Raw genomic sequence first — 22,842 nt, forward strand, 5'->3', positions numbered from 1 at the left:
AGACTCCCATGGGCCCGGGCAAGGGCAACCCTCTAGGCTGTTTTGAATTCAGGTTTGATTGAGTTCAGCTGCCATGTGGTCAGTTGAGTAAAAGGCAATATTATCCTGCCTTCATTGCCATCCCCCCTGGAGCTGAAGGGGAGAACTCTTTATTATGTAAAGTGGACTAGCTTGGCCTTCTTAATGGCCCATTGACAAAGCAGGGAAGCTGCAGGAATTTACTCTGTGTTTAAAATGTGTTTCTCCCTTTTTCACATCCAGGAAAATATAATATTCTGCCTTATCAATATTTCCTAGGATATTTCATTTTTCTGGGAGAGGGCTAGGTGATAACTTCCTACACTTCCTTCCTTCTTTCCTTCCTTCCTTCCTGCGTGCGTTCGTTCGTTCATTCATTCATTCATTAATTCATTCTGCATGCTATCCTGGGTGGTTTCTTGTACTGGTTGGTACTGGTTCACGTTGTGTGTGCTTTGCAACTGCGCTTCGCATGTACCCACCACACATTCCTCGTGTATGTGCAGCTTACTGTAAATTGTTCTGTGCATGCGCAGAAACATGCTGACAACAGCAGAAGGAGCCGGGAAACTGGCTCAGGGGCGTGGCCAGCCGGCGTCACTGCTGATTCTGTGACCCAGGCCAAATCATCATTACCAGTTCTGCCAAACTGACCCGAGCTGGGAGCAACCCACCTCTGCTCCTATTCGATCACACACTGAAGAAGTCCAACCAAACTTAAAGATGAAAACAAAATGTTAAATGTTAAAAAAATATTTATTTAAATTAATAAAATAGTTGAAGGATTGGGAAGATTCATCCTTACAGATGTGCTAAATCTGGGTTCTGGAAAGGCACAATTCCTGATAGCAATTGGCCACTAATACAGATCTTTCTGAAAGTGTAAGCATCATCTATATTTATCTTGCAGCAGTTATAACTGCTGATTTTTACACCAACTGCAACTCTTGAAAACTTCTCAAGGGTAGTCCCACTTAGAGTGTGCTGCAGTAATCCTATTTGGAAGAAGCTGATTTGACGGATGATTCAGGGACAATGTGATACACCCAACTGCAAAAATGCACTGTACAAGTTCTATTGTTTGCTAAACATGGTTTGTAGTATGGGGATTACAGTGGAGTGGGGAAATTTTATAAGTGTACCTTGCCAAGGGAGAAATAATTTTCAATTGAATCTGTGTCACAACATTAATATTACAGCCCTTTAGTAATAGATGGTGCAAGAGAAAAGTTTCAATAACTTGATATAATAGGATTCTACTCAAAAAACCTTGGGAATATATACTAAATAGTTCTCTGACCTTGACGGAGGTCAGAGTTGTATGTATGTATGTATGTATGCATGTATATATGTATGTATGACATACATTGTATGTAATAGTAACAGTTCACTTCTGTAACCAGAATGGCTATATGAAAAAAATGTATATTAAAGAAACAAAACAAAAATATTGCTAAGGTTTGATTGTGATTCTGAATTCTTGCCCAAATAGCTGTCAGCATTCCAAATATCACCCACAATTAAATCATAGTTCAAGGCAGAGCTTTCCTCAAAATTCCAATTTATTAAGAGAGACATGTTGGTATATCTGTGGAAACCCGAATCTGAAAGCTTCCCGGGGTTCCCACTCACTTGAAAGTTCATAATCTTGTCCCCACACCCACAAGCCGATCACATGGTCCAATCTTCCTCTGCCACGCTGGCATTTCCACCCATCCACTTCCGATCAGATGCAGAGGTGCAGAGACAAAGAATGACCTTGATTTCTAGAAAGGATTTTTTTTATTTTGAAAACAACACATTCTACACCTTACTATTCCCCCTCCCAATTCCCCACTAATGAAACAGCTTAGTAAAAAAAAAAAAAAGAGAGAGTGTGGCACGCCAAAGATCCTAAAAGGAACCAGCTGCAGGTCTGACAATAGCAAAGTTGCTACAACTTTCTGTAAAGTATTCACATAGCAGTTAGTTTTTGTAATACTGACAATCACATCACAATAAACACTTAAGCAACAGTAGTCGTATAGGTACATGTAGAAACATTTTTAAAAAGTTTTTTTTTTTATCTAGACATTTCTAGACAGTCTCAGAATTATGGAAGGATATTATTCATACCCTGTGGGCTGTTTTTGTGCATTGCACAACAATCTCCTGATGACATTGTGTGCCCAGTAAATTATGCATAATTCCAGGCTGTGTTTGAGGAAATATGCCATAGCATGCACATCAGTTCAAAACTTTCATAATACTTGTTTCTTTATATGTAATCAATGTGAACTTTACATAAAAAATATTGCAGCTATAATGAGGTCAGCCAGAGTTAATTGCTCTGGGGATAGTTAGAATAGCTTTAGCAGTATCTTAGCTGTTAATAAGGAACAATTTATGGCTTCCAAAACAAGGACAGGTTTGGTTGTTCATAACTATCCAACTATTTTGCACTGTGTGATGATCTAATTTTTACACTATGTTATTTTGTCTAGCAACCATTTCCTAGCATTATTCTTTTGAACATTTATTTAATTGCATTATTGTCTTGGACCAAACTTTTTTTCCCCACTTATAAGAAGGTTGCCTCCTGGATACAAATATGTCCAGATTATATAATCTTACACAGGAAAAGGAAGCTTAATTAGTTATTTGGGAAAGAATGTCTCAAATTTGTCACATGTCTTCTGATTCCCAAATAAATTCTCTGTAAAGAATATTTGGATTTATTGTTTTTATCATGTTGCTGTTTTTGTAAATTTTACTTTTGATGTTTGCAACTCAGTTTCTCTCACAACTGGGTTAGAAATGGTGTTCACCAACCCACAAGATAGAAGAGCCATCCCTTTTATTTATATTTTGATTGACAGAAGATGGAGCATTCCCTTTAATATATATATAAGTTTGTTAAACATGTTTCTGGGGGTAACAGGGTTTAAAATATGAATGTTATAAAAATGAATGGAATGGAGCACAGCACTGAAGAGGAAAGCTAACAATTTATTATATAAAAGTTGTTGGGTTCCAAATCTCAAGAAAAGTGAAACATTGTGAAATATAGAGAGATAAATTTATATAGAGAATTAAGTCCCTAATACTAACAGCACAATTAGTTATTAGTTACTCATAGGCTTTGTGTGTAGTAACTGTTGTTTTGGCAGTTCTTAAAAAGACCCTCCCTTCTGGTTAAGCACAGTGTTAATAAAAATATTCTCAATTGAACACTTTATTTCAAAGGGATAGTAGTGAGTGGTTAAATTGTTAGTTTAACACCTTGAGCTTTTCTAGTGAATGGCCCTGGAAATAATGTTATTAAGCCTTGCATTGATCCAATCAAAGGCAGAAAAGGAAATTTTCTCTTTCATCAGATTAGTAATGGAGAACAGTATTAAAGGAAGAGCTTCTGCCTCGGTTCAATCGAGGATGGAAAAAATATCAGTGGAAAATCTTTCCTTTTGGACAAGTTCTGTTCATATGGCCAGTAGCAGGAGGGGATTTTGGATATAGAGGAAATTTTTATTTGTTACAAAATAAGTGAATGTGATTTTTGAATTATATAAGCAATTTGGAATTTATCATACATAGTATAGATTTATCAAGTCTGGGCATCAAAAATATATATTTTATAATGGAAGTGACATATAGCCTCAAATTTATAGTGTTGGACTGAAAATATGCATTTATTCTCTGCTTACTGGCTTTCTACTGATGTAATAGAAAGACCAATCAATATTTTACCACACGGTCAAGATTTAATGCTGTATGCAAACTAAATATATACACTGGTACACAAGGAGGTTCCCCAGTTTGTTCTGTGTTTTAATAATAATAGCATCAGGGGTGAAATCTACTTACCTTCACTACCGGTTCACAAATGTGAGTGTGTGCATATGTGCAGGACCTTCTGTGCATACGCAGAGCATAAAAAACGGATCTAATGACATCCAGGCAGGTGAGCAGAACCTTCTACCAAACATGGCTGCAAAGGTAAGTGGAGCAGCAAGGGGGAGGGGGAAATCCGCTGTGCCAAATGGTTTAGAGTAGCTAAGAAATACCAGTTTGCCTGAGCCATAGCATTTTTTTTTTTTTACTACCGGTTCAAGTGAACTGGTAACCTTTTTAACTACCATTTGGGGCGAACCGATCTAAACCAGTAGCATTTCACTCCCGAATACCATGTATGTTTACATACTACCCCTTGTGCTTTACAGCATTCTCTGGGTGGTTTACAATATAGAAACATTGTTTGCATATTTACCTCTGACAATCTGGGTCCTCATTTTACTGATCTTGCAAGAATGGAAGACTTTGTCAACCTTGAGCCCCATCAGTATTGAACGCCAGGCTATGGGTAGGGTTGCCTGCAATACTGCATTTTAATCACTGCCCCACCATGGTTCATACCAGTATGTTTGTGGTTCCAACAGACTAGATAATAATTGTATCCTCTGTAATGAACCAGGTGCCTTGTCAAGTGGACAATTTCTAAGTGCCTTCATACATGTCATTGCTGTTGGAAATCTTTTTGGATTATTAAAGCTTGGGGCTCCTATCACCCAATTTCTTTGCTGTTCTGTTGTTAGAAAGAAATGGAAAAGGAGCAGGAGAGAAAGAAGCTTGCTTGGGAGGAAGGGGAAAAATACTGGATCCCCCACCCTTTGATTCTGAATGGTTTGTTTATTGACACCTGACATGTTTGTAAGCTTTTCAACAATTGTAGGAAGAAGCCTGAGTAAATTCTGAATGATATTTATTAAGACAAACAAATAAAACCTTATGAACTACGGAGTCAATCCATATATGAGCTATGTTCTTGGCCAAAACAGAGATAACATGCTGGGTTATTATTGACTGATTACTTTCTTCATATAACCTCTTATCTGTAGCTTCAAGCTCACAAGACTTCTATCCCATGCTGCTTTTGGTCAATTACATTTCTTAACTTCAGCAAGCTGCGGGTTTTTTTTTTAAATACATCAGCAATCAGACTTTTTTATATCAGTTTCCTGTGGTGGACAGACATAAATTAAGCAATGGTATGATTCTTCTTTTTTAAAAAAGTTAACTCAATTTTTTATGAAATTGGTGTGGTAGATTTTTATTTATGACTTATAATGCAATCAGATGACATGACAAATACATGGTAGCACCTTTCTTCACGCACTCATACAGATACACACAATGTCTCTCAAACAGCAGGAAATCATTCTTTGACTTTTTGCTTTGACTTTTTTGACCTACAGCATAGTGTTTGATTCCTAGATTCAGCAGGAGCCCACCATAGGGCATAAACATCTTTCTGAAAGATTTTTTTTTTGGATGCACAAGTTTTCTTCAGCACAAGTTCGGTTCACAGTGGGAGCAGACAGAAAGCGAAACAACTCTTTATAACATGTTTTCTTCCCAGAAGACCCACTTCAGCAACTTCAAGCCAAATTCACTAAAGTCTCCAAAGAAGTTCATCTGCCCTTTGTGAGTGGTTATTTTTTTCCATACGATGAAACCCTCAAATACTAGCTGGCCAAGTAAATTTATACTCAGAAAATAACAAAACAGATAATCCATTTTTTTTTCAGGAACAGCACATTGCCAGTTCAAAAGCAAACCTCAAGGACTTCCCTAGGCCTTTTTCTGGGATAAACAAGTAGGATGCAGTAGCCTAAACATCTTATATTACATTAATAGTGAGCTGAAATGCCAAAGGAAAAGAGGTTCAAAACCAAATAGTGACCCAAATCTCACAACAGGAAGAAAATCAAAAACAAATAGTAAAGATGCATGCATGAATAAATAAATAAATAAATAAATATAAAATTAAAACAAAGAAGGCCTTTATTTTAAATACATTTGAGCAATATAAATTTTGATTAACCTGATTACTCTGTAGTGAGAATAGAAAACGAGATAAAAAATAGGCATTTTTATTTTAAGGCAGTTGGGTAGATACAATACAATACAATAGCAGAGTTGGAAGGGACCTTGGAGGCCTTCTAGTCCAATCCCCTGCCTAGTGTTCCACTGATTAATTATTTTAACTGTCAGGAAATTTCTCCTCAATTCTAAGTTGCTTCTCTCCTTGATTAGATGTTGCACTGAGATCATGCAATCATTCTTCAGAGAAAAAATGCAGTTTTTTCATGACTGATTGAAAAAGAGTGAAAGTGAAAGTCTGATTCAAAAAATCTTAAATGTATTTTTAAAACTTAAATTATTGGTGTCTTCAGGGAGAAGGTCCAAAAAGAGAAAATGGAATCATGACACTGATATCCCTTTTTGTGTGTCATATAAAGAGGTGAACTCTTCATATAACACACAATCACCAGCCTGCCTTCTTTGACCTCTCTCTTGCCCCAGATGCTACTATCTTAAACATGATGAAAATGGGACTTTATTTAACATTTGATTTACTTGTAACAGTATATTTACTTCATTTAACATTTGAAATAGTTTGTGCAAAGAATCTAGAATTCCACAATGTAACCTAAAATGTATTACGGAAGTGATGCAATTCTCTTTGAGGAATTAAAGAGACAATATATCTGGTTTTAGTAAGGCACAGCTTCTTCTACAAGTGGTCCACCTTTAGTGACCACAGTTGGGACTGGTAACTCAGATGGTAAAGCAATTACTAAGTCACTAAGCAGTCAAAACTGAACTTCTGGTCTTACTTTAGCTTGTCTTTACAAAGGTCATAAATGTGAGGATTAATCACAAACTTAATTTTTCATCACTATTGTAACTGCAGATTTTGGCTAAATAAGGCAGTTGCTGAATGACCTACATGTAGTACATTTTGTTTATTTGTTTGTTTACTTGTTTCCTTATCAAATTCATCTGCTGACCATCTCACAGTTTGTTCCTCCAAGATTTGAAAAAGTATCAGTGATGATTGCATAAATCCAGTGTTTGCACAGAAGCCCTTTCTGAATTTTCTGATGCTAACTTAGAAATAAAGGAACCACTTTGCTTCATAAACCTATTTCAAGGCACAGATTTTCATTAAGTGAAGCATTCCCTCAAAGATGGATACAGCCCTAATCTTAATGCAAGTCACTTGAGGAAGAAGATAATGAAAATAGTCATCTCTGTTCTTTTCCTCTTCCTTTAATTATAACAGTGCCTTGGATAAGCTGGAAATCACTGGATCAATAAGTGGCACGACCTAGCTTTATTGTGTGTATTGTGAGTTAGGACTGCACCAGAATTAATTTTGGAGAAAATTTCCAATTCAAATCTCCAAAATGATTTGTAGGTTTGAATCATATAGGTTGCCTCCAATCTATATTGGCACAATTCAAGTATGTTTGATTATTCAAAAGATGTGTATGTGTGTGTGTGCGTGTGTGTAAGGGGGGAAAGTGTGGAATTTACTATATTTTCATAGCTTGCTTATACTACTGCTTGTTAGATCTTCATACACTGCTTAGATGTAATAATGTCAACATTTTAATTAAAGAAGAATAACAGATTGTCTTCTTTGAATGTGATCCAAATATTTTGACGGTGATGGTGATTCAAGCCATGATAAACATTCATTCAGGAACTACACTATTTGGCTGACAACTCAGATATTCTGAAATGAAAATGCAACCGTGCTCTGTTTCTGCTCCTCCATCCATTAAATGAACTATTTTTTTTTTACCAATGATACCAACCTATGAAGCTACTATTTCTTTTATGGTATTTTCCAATGGACACAAATCAATATTTGAGAATTTGTATAAATTTCAGCATTATGATTTTTGGAAAGCATAGAAGATATATTAAAGCTTACATCTGCAAGCCAGCACTCACCAGGAATTTAAGCACAGCATTTGCTTACCACTTCAAATGTTGGTGCTATGTTTGTGATAGCTGAACTGTTTGTTTGCAACCAAGAGTTCCACAGCCAGATGGGTGAATTTAGGCCAGCCACTCTGTCAGCAGAAAAACCCTCACAGGGTTATTGTTATGTGGAAAATAGGAGGAGGAAGGTCTATTAGATGTTCACTGCCTTGAGTTATTTATAAAATAATAATAAATGCATAATCTAAAATTAATAAATAGACTCCAAAAAAGCTGAACAACATTGATATGCCTGTATAACAAGAAGAAAAGGAAGCTTCCATTACTGAACACCATACAAGTGTTCAGTGATCACATTTTCTTGGGAAAAAAAATAAAGAGCAAACCTGAAAAAGGGGTAAATCTGAAAGAGGTTCATAATGATATAAACAAAAATAACCTTACAAAAACACATTTTGTAATAATAGATATCTGTAATAAATAAAATAGGTATTTGCAATAAATACAAATAAATATTTGTGATAAAAATATCTAAAATGAAACTGCATATGTCAATTTATCTTCAATAGATAATGTCCATATTTTTGACATGAATTGGAAGATTGTATACTGTGATACCTTTTATATGGTAAAAGTTAAATGACCAAAATAAGGGATAAAAGTAAGTGTAAGGTTTCCTAAAAATGTCCTAATTGATTCATAAATATCAAGTCAAGTTTCAATACAAAAACTAGCCATTTATTAGGAGCACCATTAGGCAAGATCTGTTCACAGTCAAGTCTATGTTTTTTTTATTTATTGCTGAACTTTACCCCTCTTCCTCCCCTTCCCTCAGTCTGTATCATAAATCACATTCCCCTATAAGATACACCCCTCCCAAGCCAGCTGCAGTAATCTGAGATCTGACTCAAGCTGACAGTATGTCTGGAATGCAGTCCCCCTCCTTCTCCCCCCATGACAACACTGGGAGTTGACAGTAAGTTTGGAAAACATAAATAAACCTAAAGCACAGCTTTTTGAAATAAATGACAGTGCTTTAAAGTAAAGGATATAAGATAAAGGTAAAGGTTCCCCTCACACATATATGCTAGTTGTCCCCAACTCTAGGGGGTGGTGCTAATCTCTGTTTCAAAGCTGAAGAGCCAGTGCCATCCGAAGATGTCTCTGTGGTCATGTGGCTGACATGACTAAATGCCAAAGCACATGGAGCACTGTTACCTTCCCACCAAAGGTGGTTCCTGTTTTTCTACTTGTATTTTTACATGCTTTCGAACTGCTAGGTTGGCAGAATCTGGGACAAGTAATGGGAGTTCACTCCATTACCCAGGCCTAGTGATTCAAACCAATGAACTGCCAACCTTTCTGATTGTCAAGCTCAATGTCTTAGCCACTGAGCCACCACATCCTCTAGGATTTAGATTATAGGTCACTGTAATTAAGAGGAAAGTTTTCATGGTTTCTTCAGGTCAAACAATCAAAATACATTTTGCATGTGATCCCATGCAAAGTCTCTTTGCCACTGTTAAATGTTTTTTTTTTAATTTTAGACCATTTCATGCTCTAAAAGTAATACTTATTACTTTTAGAAAAAGTAACTTTTAGAAAAGGGCCCTTGTTTTTCTGTTAAGCTACATTACCTTACATAGATGAATAGTTACTTTCCATATGATTCATGACTTTAAGTTTTACATTTTGCCTTTAATAGAATATTATAAGATACATCCAGAGTCAATTGAGAATAAAGAGGTCAAAAATGTGGGCATTTGTATATGTTTGTCTAAGTAATGCATGTCCAAAGGGATGGACTTTGATCTGCAGCCACATCCAGACTCTTGATCTTCTTGGCTCCTTTGCAGCCAGACCTTGTTCTAGTTTTCCTTGATAAAGAGGATTTAAAAAAAAAATGTTTCCCCAGGAGTATCTTCTAGGACAGTGATGGCGAACCTATGGCAGGCGAGGCGCTGCCCTCTCAGCGCGCTGAGTTCATCCTTTTTAAAGCCATTTTTTGCCTTCCCCAATCTCCAGAGGCTTTATTGGAGCCTGGGGAGAGCGAAAAGAACCTCCCCTGCCCCCCGGAGGCCCTCATGAGCTTCCCTGAAGCCTCCGGAGCACAAAAAACCAGCCCTATGCGCAAACCAGAGGTTTGGGAGTGGACTTCCTGTTTGCTTGGAGGATCGTTTTGACTGCTCTGGAGGTTTCAGGGAAGCCTCCTGAAGGTCCCTGAAGCCTTCAGAGTGCTTAAAACGACCCTCCAAGCAAACCGGAAGTGACTTCCTGTTTGCTCGGAGGGTCATTTTGACTGTTCCCGAGGCTGAAGGTCCCTGAAGCCTTCGGAGCGCTAAAAATGACCCTCCAAGTGACTTCCGGTTTGCTCGTAGGGTTGTTTTGACTGCTTCAGAGGCTTCAGGGAAGCCTCCTGAAGGTCCCTGAAGCCTCTGGAGGGCTTCAGGTGGGGGGAGGGGAGGCTGTTTTCACCCTCCCCATGCTCCTATAAAGCCTCTGGAGCCTGGAGTGGGCGAAAAAAGCATGCAAAAATGGGGGGTGGCACCTGTAGTGCACGCATGCACACGGGGGGGGGGTGTCGTGCATTGCATTATGGGTGAGGCATGCCTGCACACAACCCCCCCCCGTGCTCCCCCTACTTATGGCATGCAAGCCAAAAAAAGGTTCACCATCGCTGTTCTAGGCGAATTGGTGTTACACATTTTCTGGATCTTCCTTCCTGTTCCTTTAAAAGCTCTATGGATTACAATCTAGCTCTTAACTAATCTAAGATCAGATTGATTGATTGATTGATTGATTTGTTTATTTATTTATATGTTTATCTGTCTCTATCTATCTATCATCTATCTATCTATCTATCTATCTATCTATCTATCTATCTATCTATCTATATTATCTATATTGCCACCCATCTCATCACAGGTAACTCTAGACAGCTTACAACAGGAGTGTCAAACTGGCTGCCTGTGGGCTGGATGTGTCACAGGCAGGCCATGCCCACCCTAGGTCCGCAAAGGGGAAAAAATGTCTCGAAATGCCACACGATGGCAATGTGACGCTGTGACATCCATGGCTTACAGCATTAAGGGCAGAAGAACCATGAAAAATATATATTTATAATAACAATAAAGAAAAAGGCTTTAATTAGAAATGGGGAGGGAGCAGGATCCCAGGGGACGGGGAAGGAGGAGGTGGGGTCTTCTATATGTGTTGTTGGAAATTCAGTATTTTCACTTCTGATTTGAAAACAAATGGCTATAGTTTGAGGCTACTGAATTGCTTGCTTTGAGTTTGTCAGTGAAAACTATAACTTCCTCTGCACAATTTACTATTATGGGTCTTAAGTTCTTCCTTCTTGGAAATATTAGTTCAGGAACGATGTCTCTTCTGCCTCTCTTACAGTAAAAAATAGATTTCAATAACACAGTTGACTTCTGTGCAGTATCCATATTCCTCTTTGACTTCCCTTTGACACCCTTGTCATTCAAGGAACAAACTGACTCCCACACAGATCTTGAGCATCTGAGCTACATAAATGAGCCCTTGTTGGTTTCACTACTATTAATATATTTCCCAGAAATATTTCTTGTAACTTTCGTTGGCTGCTTGAATTTTCATTGAAATCACTATGCAGCTGCAGGCATAAGCATCTTATAAACTTTCTTTAATAATAATTGTATTGAGTTTCAAAAGAATAATAAAATACAAAATAACTCAGGGTTCTTGTTGACACTAACAGTATTTTATATGTATGCTTTATAAGCTTTCCTCCATGCATCTTATCTTACTTACAGCAAAGGAATATATTATAATGGATTTTTTTGGAAAGAATCCTAATTCATATTACACATTTAAAATATTATAGTTTGCTCTATTACATACACACACTTTTTTTTTTACTAAAGTAGGATTACAAGATGTTCAGTAGGATTGACTAATTATTAGCCCCTAAGGTGCTTTTTCACCTCCATAAACTAATTATTAGCCAATTTATTATTGATCTCTAACCTAAAATACCAGATGCAGTTCTTTCCCAATATTCCAACAGAAAGGAGCGGAGATGGATAATTCCATCATTTTCACTGAAACTTTTTCTTTTCAGAAAATTTTGTTTAATTTGGTCTGTTTATGAATTTGCAATGGTTTCCTTTTTCATTTTACACATTTATTTTATTCATTCCTTGGCCATTTCAATTTACCCATTTAATGTTTCTTTAGCATTTCTCTAAAAGTGAACATGAATGAATGTTTCCAACTTTCTTAAGCATTTTTACCAACCATAAAATGCAGTTTTGTGTATATTTTCCCCTCTAATGGGAACAATTATTTATTTATTTGCATTATAACATTTTGGGAAGAGTTTGTGCATATGGCTGAGTACCCTCTAATTAATACTGAGTGTTTCTTAGGTACTGTTTGAAATTTCAGTTGCTTCCTTTGAGGTATACTTTCTTTTAAAAACATTTTTAAGTTTACTGCTCATTGAAGTCATTATTAGATTGTTGAAATAATCCCTGTGCAATGTGCAAAGTGAAGCAATATTACTACTATTGTTCTGTTTACTCTAATATAATTTGAATAAAACAGAACATTTTCAGAGGGCCTTGGGGTTATATTTTACAATTATGTAGACTGGGATTGATACCAGGATTACGGTTAGTGTCATTTTATTATCCTATTACTTTACTGACATTGTTTTAGAATTGGATTTCATTGTCTCTTCAATTTTATTTTGTTGTGCAAATTGATATGAGTAAGTTTGATTCAATGTAATACAATAAATAAGCAATAATGATAACAATTCTATGTATTTTATGTATGCATTTTTATTTATATAGCCACTCTGGGAAGCTCAAAAGTTAAAACAGCGAAAATAAAACCTATATAAAATTAAAAGTAGAAACTTAATTTTTAAAACACCCATCCAATGTGAGGGAGAATGCCAACAAACAATACAACCATTTTGCAGGCTGCCCTCCCTCCTTCCCTCCCCCCTCCCCTTTTGGTTGCATCTTGGATCTTCATATTTCATTCCACTTAAAAAAGCAGCAAAAACTTTCTTCCTGCTTAAATACATGTGTTCTCAGTGTTTGGAAGAACTGAAACTGACATGTCAGTACAAGCAAAAATGACAAAAACAGCCAGCTGAGCCAAGCATGGTAATCAAAAACAGGCATATAGCAACCCTGACAGAATAGAATAGAATAGAATAGAATAGAATAGAATAGAATAGAATACAACACAATACAATACAACACAATACAACACAATACAATAGGAGAGTTGGAAGGGACCGTGAAGGTCTTCTAGTCCAATCCTCTGCAGTAAATTCTATACCATTTCACACAACAGATTATCTAATCTCTCCTTAAAAACTTCCAATGTCCCTACTCTAAAATACGCAATTGGCTATCCACAATAGAAGCACTGAAACACCCAAATTTTATAGAGATGAATAAACTATTAAGGCACAAGGATTTAATTAAAGAACAGGGTATTTTGAAAACCAAACAAAAATTAAAAGACGAGGGCATAAATATTGATTGGCTTACATACATGCAAATTCAGTCCAGATATAACAGCGACATTAAAATGTGTGAATTTCAGTTGGAGCAACAGGAATTAGACAAAATATTGCAAGGTTCGGAAAAAAAATTGATTAGGAAAATATATCAATTTTTGTTGAGGTACAAAATGGAAGACAGAGTCATCAAAGAAATAATGATAAGGTGGGCAAAATTTTTTGGGTACCGTATAGAGCTGGAAAAATGGGGAAAACTCTGGGAAATGAACCTGAAACTGACTATATCTGCAGCATACAAGAAAAACCAGTACAAGATGTTTTATAGATGGCACCTCCTGCCAACGAGGCTTGCAAAAATGTACCCAAATATATCACCAACTTGTTGGAAGTGTAAAAAAGCATATGGGACTTATTATCATATATGATGGACGTGAGAGATGGTGAAAAAATACTGGAATAAATTTAAAAATTGAAGAAATAACAGGGAACTATATAGATTGGAAATCGCAATTATTTTTATTGGGTGTAATCACAAAAAATATAGTAGAGAAATACAATACCTAATCTTGCATATTTTAACTGCGGCCAGAATAATGTATCAATCCAGTACCAAAGGAAGATGAGGTGATAAGAAAAAATTTAAAATATGCAGAGATGGACAAACTGAAGAAAGAAATACAAGGAAAGGAGGAATCAGAATATTATCTAACTTGGAACAAATGGTATAAATGGCTATAGAGGACAGAAATAAGAAATAAGGAAACTTAAAACAGTGGTGTAATAGAAGTATTAGGAGAGAGGGATAAGATAAGATACAGTTAAGATAAATTAAGACATAGTAGTTAAAGGTTAGTTAGAACACAAAGTATAATATAGGTAATATGATATTCTGATATAAACAGTTAAGTATAAATAAATATGGAATAGTATATATAAATAAGTATAGAATAAGGGGATCACAAATGTAAGATAGGAATGTATAGGAGGCGAATGATCAATTGTATATACATACCAATATGGAACTGCTGTATGATGGAACGGTTGGTTCATTTGTTGTTTTAATCTATGTTCTGTTTTGTTTATGTGTATATGTGTTTAAAATAAAATTTATAAATAATAATAATAAAAAAACTTCCGGTGTTGGAGCATTCACAACTTCTGGAGACAAGTTGTCTCACTGAATAATTGTTCTAACTGTCAGGAAATTTCTTCTTAGTGCTAGGTTGCTTCCCTAGTTCTTCTTTTTCATTAAACTAGACATTCCCAATTCCAGCAACCATTCTTTATATTATTTTAGCCTCTAGTCCCCTAATCATCTTTGTTGCTCTTCTCTGCACTCTTTCTAAAATCTCAACATCTTTTTTACATCATGGCGACCAATGTAAAAATTAGTACCAATACACATAAAAAGCCAGTAAACCCGTTCTCTCTTGTAAAAAATGGATAATGTTACTTAGTTCAGCAATGAAATGTTTGCAAGAAGGAAACCCAACTCAGTGAAAACTTGTATCCTAATATTCCACTGTTCTTATTGCAATTTTGTCTTTCACCTGCTGAAATTTAGCAAGCAAAACATCAGTAGCCTGGCAGGAAAAACATAATTAGTATAGATACACATAGCAATAATAATTAGTCTTGTAGCAGTATAAACAAGGAGAGACTCATTCAGAGTCCTACACTGATGGGGATCCAGTAATTTAGTTTTATGGTGTCCTTTTGTCAGAATTTCATATACAAAAAGACAGCTCCTCAGCCACTTTCACACCAGACAGTTCTGCATGCTAGCTTTTCAGGAAGATGAGTCTGAAAAGCAGACCTGTCTTTGGGTATTACTTAAAACTCCTGTAAAGTCAGCTGTTAATGAGCAAAACCCTAACATAGGAATGAAACAGAGCATGAAGTGTTCCTTAGACAACAATTCAGGGAGATGCCTTTGGGGAGTTAGTTGGCTTCAAGCCAGGAGTTCCAAGATTAAAATATTAAAACACACACTGGGCACAGTTTCCCATTAGTTCATTGTGGTGAATGCCTGAACTTTTTCTGCACATTAACTCTACAACCAGACTTTGTAAGGAATGCTCTAACAATAAACTCACACCAAATATATATAGGCTCTAGGATCACAACAACAAGGAGGAAAGACCAATAAAGAGAGATTCCAGTATAACATATTTATCAGCTTATCTCTTTCTCCCACCAGCTGAACTCTAAAGTGTGTAAGATTATGCATATATTGGTGTGGGATTAGACTGAAACATAAGGCTTAGAATTTAGAAATTGGTATGTGGTAACAAAGCTTACTAATTTCTACATTGCACATTACTTCCTTGTTTTCCTTTCTTGGAGGATATATGAGTATTTTTGTTAACTTTCCCCCCATAAAAATAAAATTGTTTTTGCTCTCTAATGAACCTTGTCTTATGACTTTTTCTCTGCATGTACATTAACTCATACACTGAAGCAAGTAGAAACAAAATCACATCACATTTCACATTGCATTTTTTTTATCCTGAAGCACAATGTTTGCTGTCTAGCTTATCCATAGAACCCTCTGATCCTTCACAATCCATGGAATGCCTTGGTCCTCACAATCACTTTAAGTAAGGGCCTGCAATTTAAGAGGCCTTAATCTGACACTTCTATGGCTGCAGTTGCTGGAATTTACTCTAAATAGTTTGGAGGGAAAGCACAGCGAATCTGAAAGAATATAGCCTGTCTTGTTCAAGGCTGTGTCTTTATCAGGGATTTGGGACAGCAATGCAGTCCAAAAGGATAATCAAGAATATGACATTATGAATCAATTTTTAGATCCTGGTACTCAGTTTAGGAATGTGGTGGTTCAGTGACTAAGACACTGAGCTTGTCGATCAGAAAGGTTGGCAGTTTGGTGGTTCAAATCTCTAATGCCATGTAACAGAGTGAGCTCCTGTTATTTGTTCCAGCTTCTGCCAACCTAGCAGTTTGAAAGCACATAAAAAGGCAAGTAGAAAAATAGGGACCACTTTGGTGGCAAAATAACTGTGTTCTGTGTGCCTTCAGCATTTAATCATGCCGGCCACATGATCACGGAGATGTCTTCGGACAGCGCTGGCTCTTGGCTTTGAAATGGAGATGAGCACTGTCCCCTAGAGTTTGGAATGACTGGCACATAGGTGTGGGGGAACCTTTACAAAGTTTAGAAAACATGAGAGAGATTCATGAGGTGCTCTTAGAAAAATCTCAGTTGCACACAACTCTAATGGAAATAATATAGGAACGTATCTGGAGAGCAGTATGTCTCCTCAGATGTCTCCAGAACTGTTCTTCTCCAAAATATTACTTCTGCCAGAGCCACCAGCTCTTGACTCAAATGTACATTCTATATTTACTTCAGCAGACTATTTAGAAGCTAAAACTGAATCCAACCTGGCTAGAGACAATTTATTGTGTGGTGGTACAATTCTCAACAGGGAAGTCCCTGCAGAAACTCACTTTTACAATAGCTGTCAAACAAAAATATTCTTGCTTTAAACAACAGAAGCTCAAGGCTCAAGAGAATTCCAGATAACTCAAGGTTTTAGGTACAAGCAGCATGGCACAATAAATGTTTGACTGACCTGGTTCCAATTGTACAGTTTATAACATGCCCTGAGATGCTGCACAGAAGTCTGACATTCACTTATATTTGTATTTTCCAATGGCCAATGGAAATTTACTATATTCTATTTCATTTTATATATCATGCTGAAATCATTTTTTTTCTACTTAAAATAGCTATTTTATAAAATGAATATGTCTATTGATCTTCTTTTTTCCCTTTTCTCTGCCTGAGAAAAAGGAATGTGTAGCCTAAGATCTTTCCCTTCCCTCCACTTTAAAATGAAAAATCACTGTCAAAAGGTCACAAAAGGACAATATTAACATTTTCCCTCTACGCAGAGTCAATTTTTGACACCTGCCAATGTTCTCATCAAAGAAGACACTGTGGGATAAGAAATATATCAGGATGTACAAGCAAAATCTGTAGGGGAAGTGAAGCTGTCCCAAATAAAGACATTTCTATACTGTTTGGATCCTTCGTGACTTTTAAATTTCTTTTCATGAAATTTGCACCCTTATTTAGGGTGCACCCTTATTTAGCATGAAATTTGAAATGAAATTTGAAATGAAAACCTTATTTGCACCCTTATTTAGCATGAAATTTGCACCCTTATTTAGAGACACCTTCCTTGGGTAGCTTGGGGGATTAGAAAAAGGAAGGTAGCATTCCCATGAGAGATTACCTTCATTTCCATAAGCTTGAATTCAGCTTTGTTGAGTATCCTTCCCTGTAGGAAAAACAGCAGGTGTCAAACACACTAGTAAAGAACAAGTCCCATTAGCTGGTGACCTTTCTCTTCCAAGATAGAATGCCACTGTTTTTCAATATTGCTCTAAGAGGTCATTAGCAGCTGCTGTGACAGATGTTGTCAGAACTTTACACTTACACTGGGACTTCCATAATGGGCGCTGAAGATCACGGTCTGGCCTTGGCTTTTCTGAGAGATTTCTGCCTTATCTTCCCAAGACATTCTCAAAGTTGCACAAGACATGGCTTTCTTTGATAGACTTTGGAAGGGGATTTGCAAAGTTGATCTCCTTTGTGGCCACTCTATCATTTTTTGTTACTTTTACTGTAGGTTGTCTGGAGGACAGGGTCCAGTTCTGCTGAGTGAAAGAAAAAGTTATAACTTAACAACTTATGTTAGACAAAAGGGTTTCACAAAGCTGGAAAGCAGCAGAAAGATGTAAATGTCTGGGTTGTTATAGGAAAAATGGGAGATACCACAGCTCATAAAAGTAACTTATTTTGTAGGGATCAACACAACTTAGTAATGATTTTATCCAAATAATATAATGTGATAAACTTTTGGCAATATACATTTCACAATAGGATTTAACTACATGCAGTTTAGTGCAATATTAATGATTGTGCACTTGCCCTTCACACTAACTATTTTAATTCCTCAAGGTGCTCTGGCACCCTGCCTGATTTGTAACTCTGGCTTGCAGGTCTTTTTAATCTAATGATTGATATTTAGGGCAGCTTTTGCAAGCAAAGAAGCTTTTTGTATTTTTCTACAGGTAATCCTTGATTTACAACAGTTCATTTAGTAACTATTCAAAGTTACAGTAGCACTGAAAAAAGTGACTTATGACCATTTTTCACACTTATGGCCATTGCAGCATCCCTATGGTCACGAGAGGCCAGGCAAGGAGAAGCACCCCACGATATGAGTGATGTCAAGTTGGCCATGCCCACCCAGCCACATGACCACCAAGCCACACCTACCCAGCTGGTCATTAGGGCAGAGAACCATTTATTAAATTATTTGAATCCCACCACTGACACTATTGGTATATCATCCTTCAATATACTCATCTTAGTTTTATTTAGTTATGGAAGAAAGAAATATAATAAGGAAAAAGATAATGTGGCAATACTTTAAAACATTTATTTATTTTTTACCTAGAAATGAAGCAAGGGTTGTTTGTGCTTTGTTTTAAATATTCTCTTTGTTGAGAATTTTTACTTGAATAAAAGAATATATACATATACATATGTGTGTGTGTGTATAAAATAAAGAAAGAAAGAAAAAAGAAAAAGTGCAGGAAACAATACAGTTAGAAGAAAAAAAAGATAATTAAAGAAGTGACTTTCAACCTTCATTACAGCAGTTAGAATCAAAATGATTATCTCTTCTCCCTCTTAAACACATCTACAATCCCTTTGTCCCTATTGTCCTGTCAAAAAATAATTATTTCAGCTCTTTCCATTTTCATCAAAATATTCAGCAACAGTGTTTGTTATTTTAATCTTTTGTTGTGGGTACATCAATATACCTCCACTTTCCACATGTAATATAATTTTGCTTGTCAATGATATATATATTTCTTTCTGAACATAAAAAGCCTGACCGGATTTTACATTTTCCCTGTTCCACATTAATGTCATCAGGACTTCAGAGTGACCTCAACCTGATGATAAGCAGTTATTTTTATTTCTTAGCTAGTTTAACTTCCCTGCAAAAATGTGTGGAAAGAACAGTAATTATTCTGACACAGGACTAATTCTCTTCTTAAGCGTGAACGTCAAGGGACAGTATTCTGTGTGGCATTTTATAGAATTGCATCTGTGCCCAACAGAGACTCACCAACAAGCATAGCTGAAAAGTTTCATGCCTCTCAGAAATGAAAAGGACTTTAACAAGCAAAACATGAGAAATGTAGTCTGGGCTAGCAAGAGAGCTCCATGCGCTGTAAAGCTGGAGTTTGCAAGCTATTGTCTTCTGTGAGCAAACTGGGATTGTATCGACCACAATGGGCTTATCAGGTGCATTTTAACAGTGATGCTTCTAAAGCACATTTACTGGGTTTTTTTTTCAGGTTGATATGTTGCGCTCTGACAGATCAAGTCAAGTTGTGTCAATTGGGCAATTTATAAAAGTGTATTTTTCCCCCTTTAAATTTACAGTTGCTGAGAAGTGCTATTTGGAAAGAAACTTTTATAAAAAAAAGAAAGCAGAGATACAAAACCATCTATATAGAAACACTTCAAAATTTGCACTACTTGTTTTCCCCCCATTATAGTTAGAAATGTGGAGTGTCCACGGCAAGTTTTTATATATTGGACATACTGTTTGATGTCTTTTATTTGCCTCGAGTGCATATTGTTTGCATCCTGGGAAGATCCAATTTATGAAAATAAACCCCAGCCCCTGTTCCCTTCAGAGTAAAAATACCAAAAAGCCCTCTTACCCAAAAACGGTTGTTTTTAAAATTGATCTCAAATTTGACATTTTCACTATTTCTTGGCTCTCTTCATGAGCTTTCTTTCCCTCTACCATCTATTTGCTTTCTGTTTGTGTGAGGCAAATAACATACAATGCACCTGTCAACTCTTGAAATGACTATAGCTGAAGCCATATTTTTCTTGCCTCATTTCTTAGTTGCCATACTTATTAGGGATGGGGAAAGGAACTTGTGGAATGTAGAATGTTTCCTCCAATGTGCCAGACATAACAACGATCAGGGTCCTGAGAACCAAGGCCATATCAACGTGCCCTAGCAATGGTAGGAGGGAGTGCTGAGAAGTTCACCACCTGCTTGGCTGATTAACATGGCCTGTGACACGAGGGGAGTGGACAGTATCCATTCTTTAATTATACCTAAAATGCGGGAAATATTCAGTGTTGGTTTCACATTTGACCATGCCAATACGATGTATCTAGTAAACAAGATTTTTGAGGAAGCCAAGGCCTCAGAGTCTTGAATTGATTGGGAGCATTACTCAGAATCATAACAGCACCGATGAATCAATAACATTTCCTTCTGTCATATGTAGTTTGCTAGATTAACCTCCAAAGGGTGTGTGTGTGTCCATGGAAGTGATTGTATGGATCTAGATGGCAATCATAACTTGTGATCAATGTATCACTCCTTTTACACCACATACACATGCAAAGGGATCAGATTTCAAATGCATAATTGTGATTCCCCCTTTCTCCAATCATAGCACATATAATCTTATATAATGCAAATGGACAATTATTGTATATGAAAGAAAGAATCAATTAATACACACAAACATCCAGGCAATTCCACATAAGTATCCTTAGTGAACATGATGACCTTTTTGTAAGCCTCCATGCTGAACTGATGAATCATTCCATAGTACTCTTCATTTTGGAAGATGGATCCAAGCATAGTTAAAGGTGCTATGTTGCATTTAAAATGGATGGCTAAATTCAATCTCTCTCTTTCTCTCTCTCCCTCCCCTCTCTAACTCTCACTCTCTTACTCTCTCTGGCTTTGGCTCTGGATCTCACTCTCTCTTTCCATTTATTTGTATACATAAAATCTTGAGTTTTCTCCTGGACGATCACTATGCATCTTACTTTTGCTTACTTTTCAAGACCAGTAAATAGTGTAACAGCTCCTGTGTGTCTGCCTTACCTATCAAACTTAAAAACCATCCAGCAAAGTGAACCAGCTATGAACCTGCTGTTTTTCAGAGGGAGGGAAATAAGAGGCAACCATCATCCATACTTGTGATAATTTGAAGGATAATAATATCAAATAATAATTTTAATAAAGCACCCCAATCCTTTTATGTTTTTAAGGAAGCTTGAGAAAGATCAAATACTTTTTATGTAAATGCAATTTTGTCCGGGCTTAGCAATATCAATGTAGTCATTTATGTTTAAATGATTTTGTGAATAAAACTACAGGAGATGGATTAACCCAGAAGGGCTATGTACAATTCTGGAAAAGCTGTGGATTAACAAATGCAAATTATCGGCAAAGGAAGGAAAGCAGATGCTGACTGTAGATTTGCCATATTGTGAGTTGATAGATGATGGGAGAAGCCAGGATACCCAATTTTCATATAACAAATGGCATTCATATTTTTTTTTGAAATGTATTTTCAACATATAGAAAATGTTAAAATCTTATCTGAACCATGAAAAGTTACTTCATAGACCAAATTGAAGAACCTTTAATATTTTAATAACATATCAGAGTACACATATTTGAACTCTGTATTTGCGTTCAGTTAAATTGATTTTCAGATTTAAAAAATGTGCAAAACCACAATCTCATGTTATTTTTTTCTTTTATTTGTTACAAGTATTTAGAAATTCCATCACCATTATATAAAATCCCAAAGTGATTTCAGTGGCATTAAAATGTTACTAGATTTTATTTTTTAAAAAAAACAAATTAAGTTGGAACTTTTAAAAAAATAAAAAAAATATTTAAAAATTGGCTTATATTTAAATTTGTCTTGATGAAATAATGGATGACTATGGTTATGTCCATAACACCTTTAGTGTGAGCTGCTGAATAAAACTGAATTAATTCTATTTCTTTATTTGCCATAAAGAAAAGTGAAATAAGTATTCATTTATTTTGTACATTTATACTTTGCATTTTATTCTCTAGAAATTCAAGGTGATATCCATATATTGCCCTCTTAGAATCCTAATTCCATTAGTTACATGGGCATATCTGGGTGCAGTCAGTAAAAAACATAATGATCACGGCCACACAATCAATTCCACCCCTTTTATCTGACATTGGAAAGTCATGATTGCCACATTAACTGCTTGACCCTTCCTCTTGTGAATGCCACTCATTTATTTAATAGTGTTTGAACCCAAATATCCAGTCAGCTTCCTTAGCTAAAAATGGACTGCTCTTGTATAGTTACGTGTTGAGCAAGTAGTCATTTGCCAAATTATGTAATAAGAATATTGTAAGTGACAATAAAAGTTGGGGGGAAATGTCATCTGTTAACTTTTAATCTGTTTTCTATACTGCTAAACTGAATCACTTTTGCTGGATATATTTTTCTCCTGTGAGTTAAGGGCCCTTCAGAAAAAGTTTGTTTGCTGTTTGTTTGTTTGTTTGGATTTATATGCCGCCCTTCTCCAAAAGGACTCAGGGCGGTGTACAACATTAAAAAAACACACATCCCAAAAGTTAAAAAAAAATTAAATCCA

This window comes from Natrix helvetica (assembly GCF_964273705.1).
Source record: "Natrix helvetica genome assembly, chromosome: 2".
NCBI lineage: Eukaryota > Metazoa > Chordata > Lepidosauria > Squamata > Natricidae > Natrix > Natrix helvetica.